We start from the raw sequence: 20,669 nt of genomic DNA, 5'->3' as shown, positions 1-20,669 counted from the left end.
TCAACTTTCATGATAAAGAGTTTGCACTATAGTACTTGTATTAGGTAAATTGAAAAATGCTGTTTCTTTTGGTTTTTTACAGTGCAAATACTTGTAATAAAAAATAAATTATAATTTATACTTTATATTCTGTGTTGTAATTGAAATAAATATATTTGAAAATGTAGAAAACATCCAAAAATATTTAAATAAATGGTATTCTATTGTTTAACAGTGCGATTAATCACAATTCCTTTTTTTAATCGCTTGACAGCACTACTCATAATTAAGTTGAGAACATTACAAGCTTTTGTAAAAGACCTCTCTTTTTATAGCACAATTAAAAAATCAGAATGATTGTATTCAATGTTAACTACATATTCTTTGGGGTTCAACCCCCCTGTTCTCTCCTTTGGGGTCGGTGTGATCCCCAAAATGTCATTATACTATTGCTTGTATCCATTTTTGTGAATTTGTCTGGCAGTGTTCTCACAATTTGTCTTCCATTATAAGAAATTGGATTAATAGAGTTTTTTGTTCCCTGTAGTAAGAATTGTTGCCTGGGGCCACAGATTTTAGATTGCTATAAAGAGCAAGAATAGGAGGTAGCTTCCTTATTCCAGCTTTGAATATTTTTTTTTAACAGACTAACTCCCTATACCTGTGTCTTTAAATCCTGTTTGCTATCTATGTAGCTTGAGGATTGTTTCACAATTTGTTTTTACCAGCCAGCAGTCCCATATCGTGTGTATGAAAGAAGGCCTGACTTTCATTTCGTACAGATCTTTGGGGCAATATTATATTTTATTATATAGATGTAAGCGAGGGAATGGTCCCACTGTTGTGGGGAACTTTCCTGGCTTATACACTACCCCGGTGAAATGGGCTAGCGAAAGGATCCGAGTCCTCACTCCCACTTCCTTTACCCAGAGGCCTGCCTGACCTTGAGGGCTCCCCTTCCACTCTCCTGTATGGCAGAGTTCTCATAACCCAAACAAAGCTGGGCCCAGGATTCCTGGAGGGCTCGACCCTCAACCTTGTCATGGTCACTTAGGGCAGGGGCTAGGGTGTCTCCACTCCAGGGTTCTCTCTCTGCGCTGGACGCTTCCCTAACCCACTGATCATTACATACAGTTCAAAGCAAATACAATTTATTAAACAGCAACTAATTTTTAAAAAAGGGAAAAAATGGGAAAGGTTAAAGGAAAACGTGTCACCCCGCTCTGTGGCATGGGGAAGTCCCAACCAGTGGTCTCTGGAACGTAAGGGAAGTTCAGTCTGTTTCTCACAAGTCCCAGGCCCTGACTGCGCTGCAGGGATGTTGCGAGTCCGACACGTGCTCTGGCGGTGACCACACACCCTCAGGCTTAGGTGGCAGGACTCTTCTTCCCAGCGTCACCCCCACCCCGTCGCGGTTACGATCCCCCTCCAAGTCTGGCCTACAAGGTCCCTTGGCTGGGGGCGTCTCCCTGCGCTGGGCCTGCTGCCCAGGATCCCCCTTTGCTCTTCCCAGCTGCTTACCACATTTGCTCCAGCTCCAGGCCCAGCACTGCTGCTGCTCTGCCTCCAGCCCCCTGGCGCTGGTTGCTGCAGTTCTCCCAGCACAGGTCTGCTCTCTGGGCTGCTTCTGTGGCTCTGCTCCCATCACTGACCGGCTCCCTGGGCTGCTTCTTGGCTTTTTTTGCTGTGGCCCTGCTCCCAACACGGATCTGCTTCCTGGGTTGCCTCTCTGGTTCTCCCTGGCCAGCGCGGCCCTCTCCCCAGCTCAGTTTGGGCTCCTGTTCTCTCCTTAGCTCTCCACTCTCTCAGCCAGGCAATTCAAGCTCACACAGAAGACAGGATCTTCCTGGCCTCCTGACTCCCTTATTAGCCTGCCTGCCCTGGCAATAGGGTTGCCAATTCTTGGTTGGACGTATTCCTGGAGGTTTCATCACATGCCATATTATTTAATTAAAGATTAATCTTTAATTCCTGGAGACTCCAGGGCAATCCTGCAGGGTTGGCAACCCTACCTGTCAATCCGGCTGACCTGGAGCATTGGCTTCTCCTCATGGTTCCTGGGGACTGTCATTGTCACGGTCCTGATTTCCCATTTCTTTTGGTACTGGGAGCTAGCCAACCGAAAAAACCCCACTGAGTTTTAGTAAGGGGCCAACAGTCCCCTTACACAGAGATGGAGAAACATACATTCTGTAAAACTAAAAAGTACTGAACTTCCACTGTTTGGTTAGTATTAGAGCCAATATTTGTCTTCCTTATCTGCTGTTATTTCACACTTAGTCTGCACTTCATGACTTAATAGCTTTTTGTGGTTTGTCCTTTAAAAACATAGTCATGAGATTATATTTTCCAGACCTAATCTCGCTTGCTGAAACTTCAAGCCCATGTATAAAATATTCTAGTACAGATAATTTTGCTGGTTCCTATCTTCTCTGAAAGCATTTTAATAAGTAAGCAATTGTATAAACTCATATTATGCTTTTCTCTTTTTAATATATCTGCTGCATCTGTTTGTTTTAAGGGTTGTCCATTCTTAAAGAAATCCTTCCACTTATCATGGTGATATTTCCCCCCAACATCTAAAAACTTCCTTATTCAACCTGAGTTTGAAAGCACTGTTTTGTTTTGTTTTTGATATTGCCAGGATCTGCTCTTTTTGTTTTATCAAGGGCATCACGTATGCCCAATTAGTAAGTACACTTTTAAGTAATGGGTGATGTTTCATGGATGCCAGAATTTTGGGATATAAATCTAGCACACAATTATATAATGAGATTAGGTTTACCAGTTTCTGTTCAATCCATATCCATGATGGATTTTCAGAGAGATCCATTCCAATACCAGTCTAATTTGTGCTATCTTATATCTCTAGAATTCTGGTAGCACCAGGCCTCCCATTTCAATTGGACTTTCTAGCCATTCTGTTTTTATTTTGGTATCCCATTTGACCATAGGAATCTTTGAATAACTTAAAATTTGCTGAACAAATCTTTGGGAGGTGTAAATGGAATCATGGAGAAGGGGACATGCATTTAAGTACATGAATTCTACCTATGAAAGTCAATGGCAATAATGTCTGAGTTTTCAGGTCATTGTAAATAATTTTCATTAATGGCTCAATATCTAATTCAGGGGTCTCAAGTTCAAATGACCACGAGGGCCACATGAGTACTAGTACATTGGCCCGAGGGCTGCATCACTGACCCCCCCACCACTACCCTGGCCCTGCCCCCACTCCACCCCTTCCATGAGGCCCCGCCCCTGCCCCACCTCTTCCCTGCCCCCATTCCAACCCCTTCCCCAAGTAGCAGCACAGAAGTAAGGATGGCATGGTATGGTATTGCCACCCCTACTTCTGGGCTGCTGCCTGCAGAGCTGGCCCCTAAGTCAGCAGCCGCCACTCTCTAGCCACCCAGCTCTGAAGGCAGCAGCACAGGAGAAAGATGGCAAGGTATGGTATTGCTACCCTTACTTCTACACTGCTGCTGGTGGTGCTGCCTTCAGAGCTGGGTGCCTGGCCAATAGCCACCACTTTCCGGTCGCCCAGCTCTGAAGGCAGCACAGAAGTAAGGGTCACAATGACCCCTCTAAAATAACCTTGTGACACACACACCCTCCAACTGCCTTTTGGGTCAGGACCGCCAAATTGAGAAATGCTGGTTTCCCCCATGAAATGTGTATAGTATAGGGTAAAAGCACACCAAAGACCAGATTTCACAGGGGGATTCCAGAGTTCATGGTCCACAACATGTTTTTCATGGCTGTGAATTTGGTAGGGTCCTATTCATTGTATGTCAGTGTGACAGAGGGGTGGGGTGGGGGAATGAGGTGTAGAGCTCACGATGTAGAGGAAGGTTCTGGAGAGGCTCTGTGTGGGAGGCTAGCCCTGCCACTCCATCCCTTTCAATCATGTATGGTAGGGAGGAGGCCTTTAAAAAGGAGAAACTAATCATCTAGGGTGAGAATCATCATGAGCAGGAGACAGCTAGAGTCGCTCCTGAAGCCTCAAGGAGGAACTCTCAGTTAGGAGATCTCTGCCCCCAACCCTATGGGGAATGCAGGGCACTCCCACGGTAAGCCTGACAGAATGAGCCCAATTCAGTTACTCAGCCAGAAGGACTCCTAGAAAACTGCTACATAGCCATGAAGTAAGAAGGTACTGCTGGCCTTTTCTCCTTTTGACAGGGTCCCTTGCAAGGACTAAAAAACTGGGTCCTGAACATAAGCCACCCCAGTGTAGATAACTGAGTGTGGCCAGGGTCTCGCACTGCCTGGGAGAAAAACCTAAAAGGACATTACAGTAAGTCTGGGCATTTTCAGATCCTACAATTTGCTACCTCCCAGTTCTTCCATGTTTACATATTTGCTAGTTTCTATTGCTTGGAAATACTTGGCTAGTATTTTATTCATCCTTTTGAGTATTCTGTTTTTGTCCTTTAGTGTGTGTGTGTGTGTGGCAGGGGGTTACTAGGCCCCTTGAGGCCCCCTGCTGGAGGCCTTGTGGTCCAACCACACTCCACCCCAGGAAAGTAGACATGAAGATGGGTCCTCCAGGCCTGCCTAGAGAGGCTGCAGGGAAGCAGCCAATCAGAGTGCAGCAGGCTCAGATAAAAGGAGCTGCAGGGGGTCAGCAGATTAGTTCCTGCCTTGGTCCAGAGGTGGGTAAGGAAGGGTGCTTAGCTCTAGTTGCAGGAGCCTGTGAGAGAATCAGAAGTTCTGGCTGCATTTTGTTTTCTGTGAGGAGTAAGCAGACCTGAGAACGGTAACTTCAAAGGACTGGGTGACAGGGAAGAGACTTGATGGGAAGAAGCTAGTAGAGTTAAAGGGAGCAGTGCATGACTGCTGTTTGGGACTGCAGGGACTACTCTGGGTCCTTGGATTGGGACCTGGAGTAGTGGGCAGGCTGTGGTCTCCCCATTGGGGAAGTGGCCTTAGCCCCAAGAAGGGGATAAGACTCTACTAAAAGACTGACAAAGGGGCTGGAATTTAACCAGGCCCAGAGATGGGCCAACCATTTGTTAAATTTTGTCCCTCTGGAAGGGGACTGAACTTAAGAGGTGACCTGGCTGGAGAGTTGGGAAGTGGTGAAGACAGAGTCCCCAGGGAGAGAGCCCTGGGGACAGTGCTTTACAATGAGGCAGGGAAGGACTTAAAGCTAGCCTAGAAGGGGCTGAGAACTGAGCCCAGAGACTGGATGAGAAGACACTAACAAGGGCACAGCCATAGATCTCTTGGACCCTTTGTTGCCCTGGAAGAGGTTCATCCATTGTTGACCATGTGACTTAGCTGGAGTGCTGAAAACCTGCCTGCTGATGTCAACAACCTGGGGGGCACCAGGAAAAAAAGAAAATTACAGCACCACACCCAGCTAACAGGAGGTACGCATGAGGCACTCATGTGAGTGTACCGTGTCACAGTATGGTATTGGTCTTCTGTTGGAAATCATGAAATCAGTCTGGCTAGTAAAAGCCAAAAAATCTTTGTTTGGCACAATAAGAGAGCTGTGTGGTGTGGGCTTTTTTGTTTTGTTTAGTGCTTGCAATGCTCTCTTATTTTTGCATTCTTAATCTCTTGAAGCGAGTCTGCATTATTAGTCAAATAATATTGCTTCTGCAAACTGTAAATCTGCTCCTCTAAATCTACTTGGTTTGGCTTGTCCTTTTTGCCCCATATAACTATTATGAGGTAATGTCCTCTTATTACTCTGAAGTTGTGAAGCCATAATGTCACAGTACATAGTGCACAACGGAAATTTGACTGGTACCCTGATCCAGTGTGCCCTTTGTCTCAATGTTGTCTGATTTGACAAACAGATTCAGAGCTTTTTGGATTCCATGTTGCAAAGTATTTTATAAAAAGAAAAGGAGGACTTGTGGCACCTTAGAGACTAACCAATTTATTTGAGCATGAGCTTTCGTGAGCTACAGCTCACTTCATCGGATGCATACTGTGGAAATCACAGAAGACATTATATACACAGACACCATGAAACAATACCTCCTCCCACCCCACTCTCCTGCTGGTAATAGCTTATCTAAAGTGATCATCATGTTGGGCCATTTCCAGCACAAATCCAGGTTTTCTCACCCTCCGCCCTCCCACAAACAAACTCACTCTCTTGCTGGTAATAGCCCATCCAAAGTGACCACTGTCTTCACAATGCGTATGGTAATCAAGGTGGGCCATTTCCTGCAGAAATCCAGGTTCTCTCACCCCCCTCCAAAAACCACACACACAAACTCACTCTCCTGCTGGTAATAGCCTATCCAAAGTGACCACTCCCCCTACAATGTGCATGAAAATCAAGGTGGGCCATTTCCAGCACAAATCCAGGTTTTCTCACCCCTTCTCCCCCCCCCCCCCCCCCACACACACAAACTCACTCTCCTGCTGGCAATAGCTCATCCAAACTGACCACTCTCCCCACACTGTGCATGACAATCAAGGTGGGCCACTTCCAGCATAAATCCAAGTTTAACCAGAACGTCTTGGGGGGGGAGGAAAAAACAAGGGGAAATAGGCTACCTTGCATAATGACTTAGCCACTCCCAGTCTCTATTTAAGCCTAAATTAATAGTATCCAATTTGCAAATGAATTCCAATTCAGCAGTTTCTCGCTGGACTCTGGATTTGAAGTTTTTTTGTCGTAAGATAGCGACCTTCATGTCTCTGATTGCGTGACCAGAGAGATTGAAGTGTTCTCCGACTGGTTTATGAATGTTATAATTCTTGACATCTGATTTGTGTCCATTTATTCTTTTACGTAGAGACTGTCCAGTTTGACCAATGTACATGGCAGAGGGGCATTGCTGGCACATGATGGCATATATCACATTGGTGGATGTGCAGGTGAACGAGCCTCTGATAGTGTGGCTGATGTTATTAGGCCCTGTGATGGTGTCCCCTGAATAGATATGTGGGCACAGTTGGCAACGGGCTTTGTTGCAAGGATAGGTTCCTGGGTTAGTGGTTCTGTTGTGTGGTATGTGGTTGTTGGTGAGTATTAGCTTCAGGTTGGGGGGTTGTCTGTAGGCAAGGACTGACCTGTCTCCCAAGATTTGTGAGAGTGTTGGGTCATCCTTCAGGATAGGTTGTAGATCCTTAATAATGCGTGGGAGGGGTTTTAGTTGGGGGCTGAAGGTGACAGCTAGTGGCGTTCTGTTATTTTCTTTGTTAGGCCTGTCCTGTAGTAGGTGACTTCTGGGAACTCTTCTGGCTCTATCAATCTGTTTCTTCACTTCCGCAGGTGAGTATTGTAGTTGTAAGAATGCTTGATAGAGATCTTGTAGGTGTTTGTCTCTGTCTGAGGGATTGGAGCAAATGCGGTTGTATCGCAGAGCTTGGCTGTAGACGATGGATCGTGTGGTGTGGTCAGGGTGAAAGCTGGAGGCATGTAGGTCGCAATAGCGGTCAGTAGGTTTCCGGTATAGGGTGGTGTTGATGTGACCATCGTTTATTAGCACTGTAGTGTCCAGGAAGTGGATCTCTTGTGTGGACTGGACCAGGCTGAGGTTGATGGTGGGATGGAAATTGTTGAAATCATGGTGGAATTCCTCAAGGGCTTCTTTTCCATGGGTCCAGATGATGAAGATGTCATCAATATAGCGCAAGTAGAGTAGGGGCGTTAGGGGACGAGAGCTGAGGAAGCGTTGTTCTAAATCAGCCATAAAAATGTTGGCATACTATGGGGCCATGCGGGTACCCATAGCAGTGCCGCTGATCTGAAGGTATACATTGTCCCCAAATGTAAAATAGTTATGGGTAAGGACAAAGTCACAAAGTTCAGCCACCAGGTTAGCCGTGACATTATCGGGGATAGTGTTCTTGACGGCTTGTAGTCCATCTTTGTGTGGAATGTGGAACACCATCACAGGGCCTAATAACATCAGCCACACTATCAGAGGCTCGTTCACCTGCACATCCACCAATGTGATATATGCCATCATGTGCCAGCAATGCCCCTCTGCCATGTACATTGGTCAAACTGGACAGTCTCTACGTAAAAGAATAAATGGACACAAATCAGATGTCAAGAATTATAACATTCATAAACCAGTCGGAGAACACTTCAATCTCTCTGGTCACGCAATCAGAGACATGAAGGTCGCTATCTTACAACAAAAAAACTTCAAATCCAGAGTCCAGCGAGAAACTGCTGAATTGGAATTCATTTGCAAATTGGATACTATTAATTTAGGCTTAAATAGAGACTGGGAGTGGCTAAGTCATTATGCAAGGTAGCCTATTTCCCCTTGTTTTTTCCTCCCCCCCAGACGTTCTGGTTAAACTTGGATTTATGCTGGAAGTGGCCCACCTTGATTGTCATGCACAGTGTGGGGAGAGTGGTCAGTTTGGATGAGCTATTGCCAGCAGGAGAGTGAGTTTGTGTGTGGGGGGTGGCGGGGGGGTGAGAAAACCTGGATTTGTGCTGGAAATGGCCCACCTTGATTATCATGCACATTGTAGGGGGAGTGGTCACTTCGGATGAGCTATTACCAGCAGGAGAGTGAGTTTGTGTGAGTATGGGGGTGGGGGAGTGAGAAAACCTGGATTTGTGCTGGAAATGGCCCACCTTGATTTTCATGCAGGTTGTAAGGAGAGTGGTCACTTTGGATAGGCTATTACCAGCAGGAGTGTGAGTTTGTGTGTGTGGTTTTTGGAGGGGGGTGAGAGAACCTGGATTTCTGCAGGAAATGGCCCACCTTGATTATCATACGCATTGTGAAGACAGTGGTCACTTTGGATGGGCTATTACCAGCAAGAGAGTGAGTTTGTTTGTGGGAGGGCGGAGGGTGAGAACCTGGATTTGTGCTGGAAATGGCCCAACATGATGATCACTTTAGATAAGCTATTACCAGCAGGAGAGTGGGGTGGGAGGAGGTATTGTTTCATGGTGTCTGTGTATATAATGTCTTCTGCGATTTCCACAGTATGCATCCGATGAAGTGAGCTGTAGCTCACGAAAGCTCATGCTCAAATAAATTGGTTAGTCTCTAAGGTGCCACAAGTCCTCCTTTTCTTTTTGCGAATACAGACTAACACGGCTGTTACTCTGAAAAGGATTTTATGAGGCCTTTTTGCCTTTTGGTCCCTCTGGCAGCCCTAGCAGCCTAATATTTTAACTATGGCCCCTGTTTTCAAAGTCTTCTGGCTTTTTTTCAGTCACTGTTTTGACTTAAGACTCCAGGGCCACAAGTCTATCCTTCCAATCCTAACTCTACTCTTCAGTGCTGGTATTTCTAGAGTCTGTGTTGGTAATGGCTACTGCTGGGTCAATCATTTGATTGCTGAGTCATCTTCTGACTCCTTAGGTTGCATATTATACTTTTTTTTTTTCCTTTTTCCTTTCCTTCCCCCTTTCCTGTGGCTTTTGTCCAGAGTTGCCAACCATTACCCACACTTCTGGGACTGACCTAGTAACTATAAGGTCAGCTGCAGGACCAATCTGTCCTGTTCTGTGTCGCTGCTGGTGCTCTCTGTGACCCTCCTGGGGAGGATGAACTGCCCAGGCACTCCACCTCTCAGCTTTCTGGCAGGAGAACAGGTTGCTGCAGAGCCAGTGAGTCCTGGCAGAAGGAGGGAAAGAGAGACCCCTCAGCCAGCTGCAGCTTCTTGCAGTTCTCTTGGGGAATGGTGAAGGGGCGTGGGCCAGCCATTCACTTCTTGTCAGTCCCTCAGGAAATAGGGAGAGCTTGTCTCCTGCGACCACATCTTGGGAGGTGGGGTGTGTGGGACGCCACAGCCTTTCACTGGAATACTGTGTGCAGTTCTGGTCTCCCATGTTTAAGAAGGATGAATTCAAACTGGAACAGGCACGGAGAAGGGCTATTAGGATGATCCGAGGAATGGAAAACCTGTCTTATGGAAGGAGCCTCAAGGAGCTTGGCTTGCTTAGCCTAACTAAAAGAAGGTTGAGGGGAGATATGATTGCTCTCTATAAATATATCAGAGGGATAAATACCGGAGAGGAATTATTTAAGCTCAGTACCAATGTGGACCCAAGAACAAATGAATATAAACTGGCCATCGGGAAGTTTAGACTTGAAATTAGATGAAGGTTTCTAACCATCAGAGGAGTGAAGTTCTGGAATTGCCTTCCAAGGGAAGAAGTGCGGGCAAAAGACCTATCTGGCTTCAAGATTAAACTCAATAAGTTTATGGAGGAGATGGTATGATGGGATAACATGATTTTGGCAACTAATTGATCTTTAACTATTCATGGTAAATAAGCCCAATGGCCTGTGATGGGATGTTAGATGGGGTGGGATCTGAGTTACTACAGAGAATTCTTTCCTGGGTATCTAGCCGGTGAATCTTGCCTCAGGGTTCAGCTGATCGCCATATTTGGGGTCGGGAAGGGATTTTCCTCCAAGGCAGATTAGAGGAGACCCTGGGGTTTTTTCGCCTTCCTCTGTAGCATGGGGCACAAGTCACTTGCTGGAGGATTCTCTGCACCTTGAAGTCTTTAAACCATGATTTGAGGACTTCAGCACCTCAGACATAGGTGAGAGGTTTATTGCAGGAGTGGGTGGGTGAGATTCTGTGGCCTGCACTGTGCAGGAGGACAGACTAGATGATCATAATGGTCCCTTCTGACCTTTAATATCTATAAGTCTATACGTCCCAGAGGTGAGGCAGATGAGCATCTCTGGCCATGCTGCCAGTGTAGCTCTGGTGGGGGTACGTGGAGAGAGGCTTGGAGACTGCCCTGACCACCTCTAGTCTCACCTGTCCCCTGCTCTTCTGGACTCCCCCAGCTCTAATCAGAGGTGTAGTGTCAAAATGGAGGGCTTTACTGGAAAATTAGGGAAGGGGTGAGTGGGAGCTCATCAATGCTGCTTCCTCACTCTGCCATGGCAGTCAGATGAACACTTCAGACTTTTGCCCACTTGATGTGGGGAAGAGGAATGTCCTGGTTTCCTGAGGAAAGAGGGAAAATCTAAGGGCAAGCTGTCCTTGGGTTTTGGTTTCTCCAAGTAGTCTGCTTACCGTTGAACCACTGGTTGAGTGGGAGACTCTCTGACTATGGCTCTTTCAGGTTAGAGTAGGCAGTTTTGGAGACTACCCATACCTGACTCAGTGATGATTCTGAGTTAAATGCTTTCCCTTGTGAATTTAAATTTAAAAAATATTTCCTTTGTTCAAATCTCACTGTGGTTTTGGCTCCTTCCGTAGACTGCTGCCTCTTCCTTGAGAGGTGCCCTCCCAAAGATAAATAGTTCAGTGTTCTCTGGAACGTCAGTTTTTGGATATAAAGGGTGTAAGTTTCCCATTTTTAAAATAGCTGCTTGAATTCAACAAAATGCAAAAGCAAGTGTTGGGAAGAGCCCAAATCTACAAAATCCGCAGACTTTCCACATCAGCAAATGTTGTTGTCTTTGGTTGAGGTTTCTGATGATATAAATTGTACGTTTGGTTGCAGAAATGAAGGATTTCCCCCATAAATATGGGTGACACTTTTTAACCACACAGCTAAGTAAGTAAATAAATGTGATGGTGTTTGCTCACTGAGACAGATTGTGGGGGAAGGGGTGGAATAGCTAGAAGTGGCTAACAGCAAATGGTAAAAATAAAAGGATTTCATTCCTTTGTTTGTATTTCTAAAACATTGAAGCAGAGAAGAAAGCAAATTTATCTCATAAGTAATTCACACAGGCCCTGCCCCAGGAGAGCATTTTAGCATGAAGTTAAACACATGAATTTAATTCAATGGGATTACCTACATGTTTAAAGTTGAGCATGTGCTTAGGTGCATTACTGCATCAGAATGACACAGAAAACCTACAAACTAGAAAGGTGAAGATAGCAGAACAGTAAAGTACTATAGCGTTGAGGGCATGGATACTTTGCCATTTCTACTCACACAGAACTAAAGGCACCTGATGATATTATAAACACTGGTAAATCAGTATGGAGTCCCCACAAATCTCAGTGCCAGAATCAATGTTGTTAAACAATACATTAGGATATCAGCAATGAGAATTGTGTGAATTAGCCAGTAAGTGACCAAGTGCAACAAGATTTCAAGGATAATGTACTTTTGGTCATTTATTTTGACAGTTGTAGTTTTAATTATGTATAATACTTCATGTAGAAGTACAGTAGAATATTTCTGGTAAATTAATAAGGTCTTAGCAGTCAGCTAGAGCAAGGTCTCTTTACTATTAAAGGGACAGTATCATCTTACATTTTTTTTATTTTCCCGTGTTAGTAAGGCCATCTAATGTTCTTGCATCTATTTTTTTTGCATTTCTCTCAACCTGGACAGAGAAATGCGTTTTGTTTTATAATTTCACTTTCAGGTTCTAAGTGCTGCAGTGTTTAGGTTTCAGACATTGTGAAAGAATGTTTTACTAAAAAAACACCTTTTTAAATGGTGAGGAGAATTAATGGTGGAAATATTTCTTTTGGTCTTCAAAGCTTTATAAATTCAAGGCTAAATGCAAGTTTAGTGTCCTCTTTAAATCTTTGCTGAACAAAAAACTATACATTTTTCAAATTAGACAGTATGGGGATTGGTGAGATTTTACTATATAAGGATATTTTAAAAAACTGGGATCTTTGTTTCTTAGGAGTGGGTTGGCTACTGCTGTTTGTTATTCCTTATCTGAACTCATAAGTGTAACTCTATCAGTCACCTGTAGAATACTAAACTGTAGAAAATATATTGTAGAGAATAATTCTACACTTTTAGGCAAATTGATTTAGATTTGGTAACTTTCTCACTGTGATTGTTATGATTTTCCTCATTCTAGCAGTTAATTGTGAGGACTATGATAAAAAACTATAAATACTGGCCCACAATCAGAGCACTAACATTAGATTTTTAATCACCATTAAGGTTACAGCTATTTTTTTCCATTATAAACTTGATTATTTTTTAACTCTTTTTGGCACTTCTTTCAAGTTCACACAACTTTAAGCAATGCACCTGAAATTCCGTTTATTCCAGGGTAAAACTGTCTTGAAACTTCTGGGTGAAAACTGGCATTGAGTTTGGGATATATGAGAACTTAGACACTTACTACTTGAATGTGTTCTTAACCCAGAAAATAACATAACCCCATAGCCATTGGTTGGCTCAATCTCCAATTTTTTTTTTGTATTTGTTTGTCTTGGTAAGGACTGGTATCTTAGGCTGGTTTGGAGTCTAAGTATCGAGTAGCAGTGGATGTAGGGAAGTGATGTGTAAAGATATCATACAAACAGACAAAGACAACAGCGACCTCCAAATCTATTGAAAATGTGAAGATATTCCTTTCCAAATTTGAGGAAGCCTTGGACTGCATTGAACTCTTCAACTATCTTGTCTAGGAGCTGGAGGGACATCCCAGCTGCTTCCCAGGAGCTGTGTGGAGCCGGGCACAGAGCCTGCCTGCCCTGCTGCAGCCAACTGGACTTCTAGTGGCCCAGTCTGGAGAAGCAAAGTTTATTCCTATGAAGTATAAAATGAAATTGCTGCAGTCTCTTGTCTTAGTTGTCTTACAAAATGCATGTGAGACATGGACTCTAAGGAAACAGGGCATTAAGAGGCTTTATCTTCAAATTGCATGAATAGAAATGGTACAGGCAATTCCTATATGTTAACTCTACTTTGCACATGACTAACAAAGAGGTAGTCACTCAAATTTACAGCATAACCAGAGTGATCACTGATATTTTCAACTCAACCCCGGGGGAATTTGAGTTTGTAGGACATATGGGTTGGACACATGGAAGAAGACTGCCAAAGCCAGTTTTGCAGGGACTGGTGCCAGGGACGGGGGCATGGCATGCCAAGGCAAGTGTGGTTTGATGTGGGTGGCTGGATGGGATGTGGTGTGTGTCTCAGGGCATATGAAGGTGGAGGATGATTGCTGGTCAATTACTTGTGTTGTGATTCTGTGGTGGTTTGCACTATGTTTAGAGTTGCTATAAACTATTTGTGTGTAACACTAGCTGCCCTGTGAATTGCCTAAGTCTGAATCAACCAGGTTAGAGCTTCTTAAACCTTAGAATTCCATTTGGTTTTTGTGGGCCTTCACTTCATTTCTGTACTTCATTAAACATCTGAAAGCTGGGAAATCAGTTGTAGTTTTAAAAGACAACTTTAAGAGGTTTTTTCTCAAGTTATTGGATACAAGGCTGTAAATCTGTACCATAATACAAGTTTGTTTTGTTTTATGGTCTGAGAATAAAAGTAGAAGGATCCAAAATAGTGATAGTATTTATTTGGGAAGAGAAATAGACTGAGATCTTTCTGCTTCCATTTTACACTAAGTATACTGTTGTACAGAATTTTTCATGAGACATCTTGATTTGTCCAATTACATGGAAAATCACCAACCATTCCAAACTGAATGTAAAAAATGCCAATCTATTTATGATCTGCCAAATGTCAGATAGACATAGTGATGATAGATACACATGCTTTTAGTTATTTCTTACATTAAATGGGAGATCACTCAGTGTCTACTGTCGTCTTACACATAATCTAAAATAGAATTATTTTAATTGAGTACCGTAGTCATAAGTGACTTCAGTGCATTATAGGCCCTGATATTAAAGGTCACATGTAGTAGTGGGTTGAAAATACAATTTCAGAGAGACTAATATGACAACTTTGAGTCCTATCAGTGAGATCCAATAATATTATGTTACCCGTTGTGACAAAATGGCCAATGTTGGTATGGTGGGTCCCATGCTTTTCTTGGCAGGGGGCTAGGATGCCAACCCGTGCCCCTGCTCTTGGGGCACCAAGGGCCCCGCTAATGTCCCGGGAAGGTGATAGAGGAGGAAAACGGGGAAGGGGTCTGTGTTTGCTCCTCACTCTGAGCCCCAGCCCCTCTCAACCCCTGCGGGTTTCTTACCCTCTTGCCCCTTGGGCAGGGTTACCCTCAGTCCTTGACACTGGGGGATGGAGTCTCCCTGCTTGGGCAGGGTCTCCCTTTCTCTGGTCTTTCAGTTCTCAGCAACACACCTCTAAACTCCAGTCCTGCTCCTTTCTCCCTATCCTGCACCTGCACCTGGTCTGCTTGAAGTAGGGTTTTTTATTAGGTTAGGGATGGGCTTAATTGGCTACAGGTGCTCCAATTAACCTGTAGTAACCTTCCTTAGTCTACAGGGAACCCCACCTTAATTAGCCTAGGGCTTATATATCTCCCCTCTCCCACTGCTCCCTGGGCCTGATGTATCACACCATACTCTTAGCTTATGCTGTTTAAAGGTAAAACACAAAAGAGGGTCTAGGCCGTTGTCAAACAAAATATTCACTATAGCTGCTGGCCCATGTGAACTCTTCAAACGTTGTGCGGGCCACAGTTGTGGAGCCTACTTCCTGTCATCTACTCATCTATATTTTTATGCAATGCTCATTGCTTATAGTCTCTGAAAATCTAGTTACCTAAGTATATTTATCTTTTCCTTCCAGTTAGTAGGGCTGTAGTTGTTTTCCTATTGCAAAGAAAAGGTATTTCTTTGGAAGTAGACTTAAAGTGGGCTCAAATGATATTGTATGACCTTCAGTGAGTCTCACAATGTGGCTAGCACTCCCCTGTCTGAGGCCACGGTTTAGAAAGTTACTTAAACACATGCCTAACTTTAAGCATTTAAGTAGTCCCAGTGATTTCATATACTTAAAAATACACATGTGCATAGGTTCCTAGCTTATCTAGAGCTTGAATGAAACCCAGAGCCAGCCTGACTGGCTCTGTTTCCTTTAAGGTCATCCAGGAAGATTACCACTGCATGGTCTCCGTGATAATTGGAATGGGAAGGAAGAAGTTGCCGCTAGGAGCCCCAAGCATAGTGGGGTTGGTGTCTTCATAAAAATCCGTGTTTTGGGGATAGGGGAAGGTTCTATACATGCACACTCCTAAAGATTGATTTATATAGGTTGACCAGTAGGACACAAGCTTAGATCCAATTAATCTCCATACTGTGGGGGAGGGAGAAGGGATTTTGAAATGATTTCCCTTATAATATACCTCCTTTCTTGTGGCCTTCTATTTAGAGGTCACCACATGGAGCATTTCCAACACCTGTTATATAGATTTATTAACCAGAATTGTAAAGTTAATCTCAATCACTGTACATTTTATTATAAATTAATGTTAGGATTAAGACATTAAGGTTCTGTACATGGAACTTCTGAATGAGATACAAAGTAACATATGCCATGTATTGCAATCAGGGTCTGATTTTTGGCTGTAATTTAATTTGTGCTTTACTTCGGTGTGTATTTATACATGAATCATGGAACTATATTTGAATAAAGTAGTCCTGAATAACACTTAAGGTTCTTCATAGTTTTACTTGTATGTTCAGTGGAGCTACTCACGACAATGGTGGTGTGGGTAATGTATCACATGTGCTTAAGTGTTTTCAGGGCTATAGCCTTAAACACAGTACATTTATTAATGTTAAATATATATTCTGAACTTGAATAGATGTGAACTCATTGAGTTCACAAGGGTGGCTTGTTCCATCATGGAAGATGAGACTATTGCTAGCAAAATTCTAGTCCCTGCTGTTCAGTGAAATAATTAAAGATTAAAGCAGAATCTTTCATTGTGGCATTAAATCAATCTATAGTTCTATAAAATATTATTCCAAGCACTTTAATAATTATAGGGCACGCAAATGAAACACATGCTGGTAAACTGAATGCATTTCACAAGCTGAATTCTGTGATGCCAATAAAATATGCTCCATAAAAAGAACTATGGACATAACATGATACTATTTTGTGTGGTTTTTTTTAATAAAATGAATATAGACATTGCTAGTGCCACCTGATGGTGAAAAATAGAGCTAAATTTAGTTATCAAAGCAAATCATTAGTGACTCCCACATGTGTGAAAAGGGAACTGCAAATGTTTGTTTTTCTTTTGCATAATACCAAAGGAAAAATATGAGAACATTATTCATATTCCATGTGTCAGTTCTTCCAAGTAAAGAAGTACATAAAGGAGATTTTTAGTTTGAAACCTATGTGGGCTATTTTAGGGACCTTTGTTTAATTTTAAACTGTCACCATAATGTGAAAAGTTTGGGGAAGGGTAGGGGGTTTAAAATGAAGACCTGTATAAAACTCCAGCCCTAAGGTGGTTGGATTATCTATATTTTTTCCCCACCCCTCTCCCCCCCAGGTTTTATGCCTATAATTTAAACACAATGGACCAGTTCTTCATATGGGGCAAATGCTTGTTGCTTCCAATAGAACTGGCAATTTATGCTTATGATATGGCCCAAAATTAAAAGGTAACCCTTTTTTTTTTTTAAGTTTAGATAGCTAGTTTGAATCCCACCAAGGGCTTGTGTGAACTTTATTTTTTTAATGAAACAGTAGATCTCAAAATACAAGCAAAGACAGGGAGATGTTTCTTATAGAGGGAGGAGCCCACAACAGAAACATGACTCTGTTCCTGCAAGGCAGGGACAGTAGTCCCTCTTCAGCTCCTGATAAGTGATTAGCAATTGGAGAGCTAAAGCACAGCAATGGGATCAGCAACCTAGAAAGAGAATGAAACAACTGCTATAGAAAGAAGAATGATCTTCAAGCTTTTAAGAGAGTAATAAACAAAGAGCAAAAGTTAATATTTTAAGCATATAAAAACAATTTAGTACTCCTTTAAATTCATAGATTCTGAGGCCAGAAGGGACCATTATGATCGCTGTGCAATATAGGCCATAGAACAGCCCCCAGATAATTTCTGTTTGAACTACAGCAAATCTTGTTTTAAAAATTCACTGGTGATGGAGAATCCTCCAACTCTTGGTAAGTCGTTCCAGTGGCTAATTACCCTCCCTGGTTTAAAAAAACAAAAAAAATACCCTTATTTCCTGTCTGAATTTGTCCAGCTGCAGCTTACAGCCATTGGATCTTGTACCTTTGTCTCCTAGATTGAAGAGCCTCTTATCAAATATTTGTTCCCCACCACTGTTCCAAGCCCTTAGCCTAGGGTGTAGATTGGGAGTGTGCTGTAGCTGTGGCTGGGACATACTGCACCATCGCTTTCCTCCATTTCCCAACAGGGGGCTTGTGACACTTCCTGGGGGTATGCAGGACTGTGAGGTACCTTGCTATCAGCTGCCCTTAGTGTGAGCAAGCCTTGTCCTCTCTACTTATGAGGAAGTATAGAGATTTGAATGAAAGCATGTAGAAGTATTGGCAACAAAGAATTGCATATAAAATCATAATTTGCGTTCTAGAACCTAGACTAGGGTGGCTAGAGAGCAAGAGTGAAAAATCAAAATGAGGGTGGAGAGTAATAGGTGCTCCAAATACTGCAACTTCCCCTATAAAATCAAGACATCTGGTCACCCTAACCTAGACTTACTTAACTAGATATTTTGTGTGTGTGTGTGTCTTATAGAGCAATGCTCACCCAAAGTAGCCCTTCCAGCACTTTACAGCCAGGCGTGGTTGTGATCATCCATTCATGAAACAAGTCACACTGGCAGCTTGCATCTCTGGCGAAAGACACAGGGTATCTCGTGATACCATTAGATATATCAAGATTCTACTTTTTGTTCTTCTTAAACAGGGCACCCTCTCTGCTGATTTTTCTTCTCTCCCTCCCCGCCCCCGTGGCCTCCCTCTCATGTCAATTGTTTTTGAAATCTTTTAATTCCCATCTGGCTCCATATATAAATAAGCTTACAGTGTGACACACATAATGGTCAGACAGGGAGATAAGTGTCTGCTACATGCTGCTTGAAAGGAACCTGTTTAAGACATGTCGTCTGTTGGTTATCTGACTTAAAGCCTTGGAGTTAAGATACATCGCTCCCTAAATAGTTTCCTTACATACATTTTGAAATGATTGTGACGACCAGTTTGCCACTGGCTCTTCAGAGACCTTACATGCCATCCTTTTGGTCTCAATATGCACATATTTGACCCAGCGGGCCCCTATGTAGAATCCTATACATCCACTGTGCCTTTTTGAAAGTTTACTTCCGATAGCCCTGCTACCCAGGGAACTTTTGGTGTCAAGTGTAAATTATGGTCATCTCAGGATTGTGCTTAGAGTGCCAGGAAGGAGCCTGTATGCCAGGGGTGGGCAAACTACGGCCCGGGGGCCACATCCGGCCCTTCAGACCTTTTAATCCAGTCCTCAAGCTCCCGCCGGAGAGTGGGGTCGGGGGCTTGCCCCCTCCACACGGATCCTGGAAGCAGCGGCATATCCCCCCTCCGGCTCCTACGTGTATGCTTCTGAATGCTTGACTTGCAACCTTAATGTTCTTTTAACGTGCGTAGTGTAGTGTAATTACAGCAGTCGCTGAAGTAGCTGTAAGTTAGACTGTTCAGCAAGCTGTTTATGAATGCCTGAATTCCCACAGACAGGATGCATTCCATATGGTGACAGCTTTAGACTCCTGTATGCATGGCTTTATTTTTTTCAGCTCCACTAGTAACCCAGAAACATCTAGTCACCACTGCTGTTAAACTGATAAATGATTCCACCGTGAACAAGTCCATTATCAATGTATGTAGTCTGTGAAATTGTGGTTTAAAATGATTCAAGGTAAACTTGGAAAATTTTTTATTCAAAATGTATTTTTTCCTTAGCAAAGTAATTGATGATCAAAGATAGTTTGAATCCCTGGCAGCAGTCTAAATCACTACACAGGCTTCTCTCAAGTGTGAAATTGGTCATCACATCCAAGGTCTGTACTACTTAAAATACTGAGTACTAAAGTATTTCTGCCTATGTGCAAGATTTGAATCATGGCACTGGACTATCTCGTTATTTTTCAAGGTTCGTTACAGATTGTATTAACTTGCATTCAGGACTCCACTAATACATGTATTAAGTGAAACAAATATTGGAGGTTTTTTCTATTTGGTTAAAACGAAACTCTGCACGTTTTGACTAATGGGTTGTCTGGGCTTTGCATTTGGGTAATACAACTACAGTGTTGCAGATCTGCAGCTGTGTGAGGGGGTAGTGTTAAAACTTTTCAGTTTCAAATGTTTCCAGTGTGGTGGGGAAGGAGATGAAGATCTGAGGTAAACAGAGATTTTAGTCATTTGTCCAAAGACAAAGTCTAGCAGAGCTGGGAATTAAACCCTTCTCTCCTGAAACTTAGTCTAAACCACTGTTGGCATTATTTGTCCTAATGACTGTGTAATTTAACGTCTCCAACTCAGCATTCCCATTTTAAAGATAGCAACATAACCTACCTTCCATCATGGTTGTGAGCTTGCTGCATCTCTGTTCTCCTTCTGATCTGAGTGTACCCTTTCAGGTGTCAGTCCTGCAGCCTTTACCTCTCCCATGGTGGAGAAAATTCTCTCACTATTGAACTGAGCTTTGGGCTGCAGTACCTTGTGTACCAACTGTGCTTACTCAGGTCTGACTGGGTTTGGTACCTACAGTTCTTCTCTTTGGCAGTCTCTGATCGCTGAATATAGTAACCAGGCAGCCTTCATAAACTCAATTTTTTGTTTATTTTAACAGTAGGAATAAAGCATGTGGGGGGTGGGGGGAGATAATTTAAATAGTCTACTCACATCTGTCTTGCTTTGAAGACAAACCTGCTGCTCCCAGTTTTGGGAAGGGAGCACTGCCTCTGAAAAACGTGGCCATGAAATATAAACTAGTCATACTGGGGTTTCTGTGAGAACTACGACCGCACAATCTGCATTCCTGAACTGCAGTAGCTACTGAGTGATGGGAGAAGTTTAAGATGGTGGTTTTTGG

At 43.2% G+C, this 20,669-nt stretch overlaps 1 protein-coding gene across 28 annotated transcripts in view; it reads left to right on the top strand.

The window, feature by feature from the left end:
• The window catches only part of MAGI2 (membrane associated guanylate kinase, WW and PDZ domain containing 2), a 1,127,025-nt gene that overhangs the window by 136,893 nt on the left and 969,463 nt on the right, over positions 1-20,669 (top strand). The window lies entirely within an intron of this gene.

The sequence above is a fragment of the Chelonia mydas genome, chromosome 1, assembly GCF_015237465.2.
Source record: "Chelonia mydas isolate rCheMyd1 chromosome 1, rCheMyd1.pri.v2, whole genome shotgun sequence".
Lineage (NCBI taxonomy): Eukaryota > Metazoa > Chordata > Testudines > Cheloniidae > Chelonia > Chelonia mydas.
This window is presented reverse-complemented; position numbering and strand designations above follow the sequence as displayed.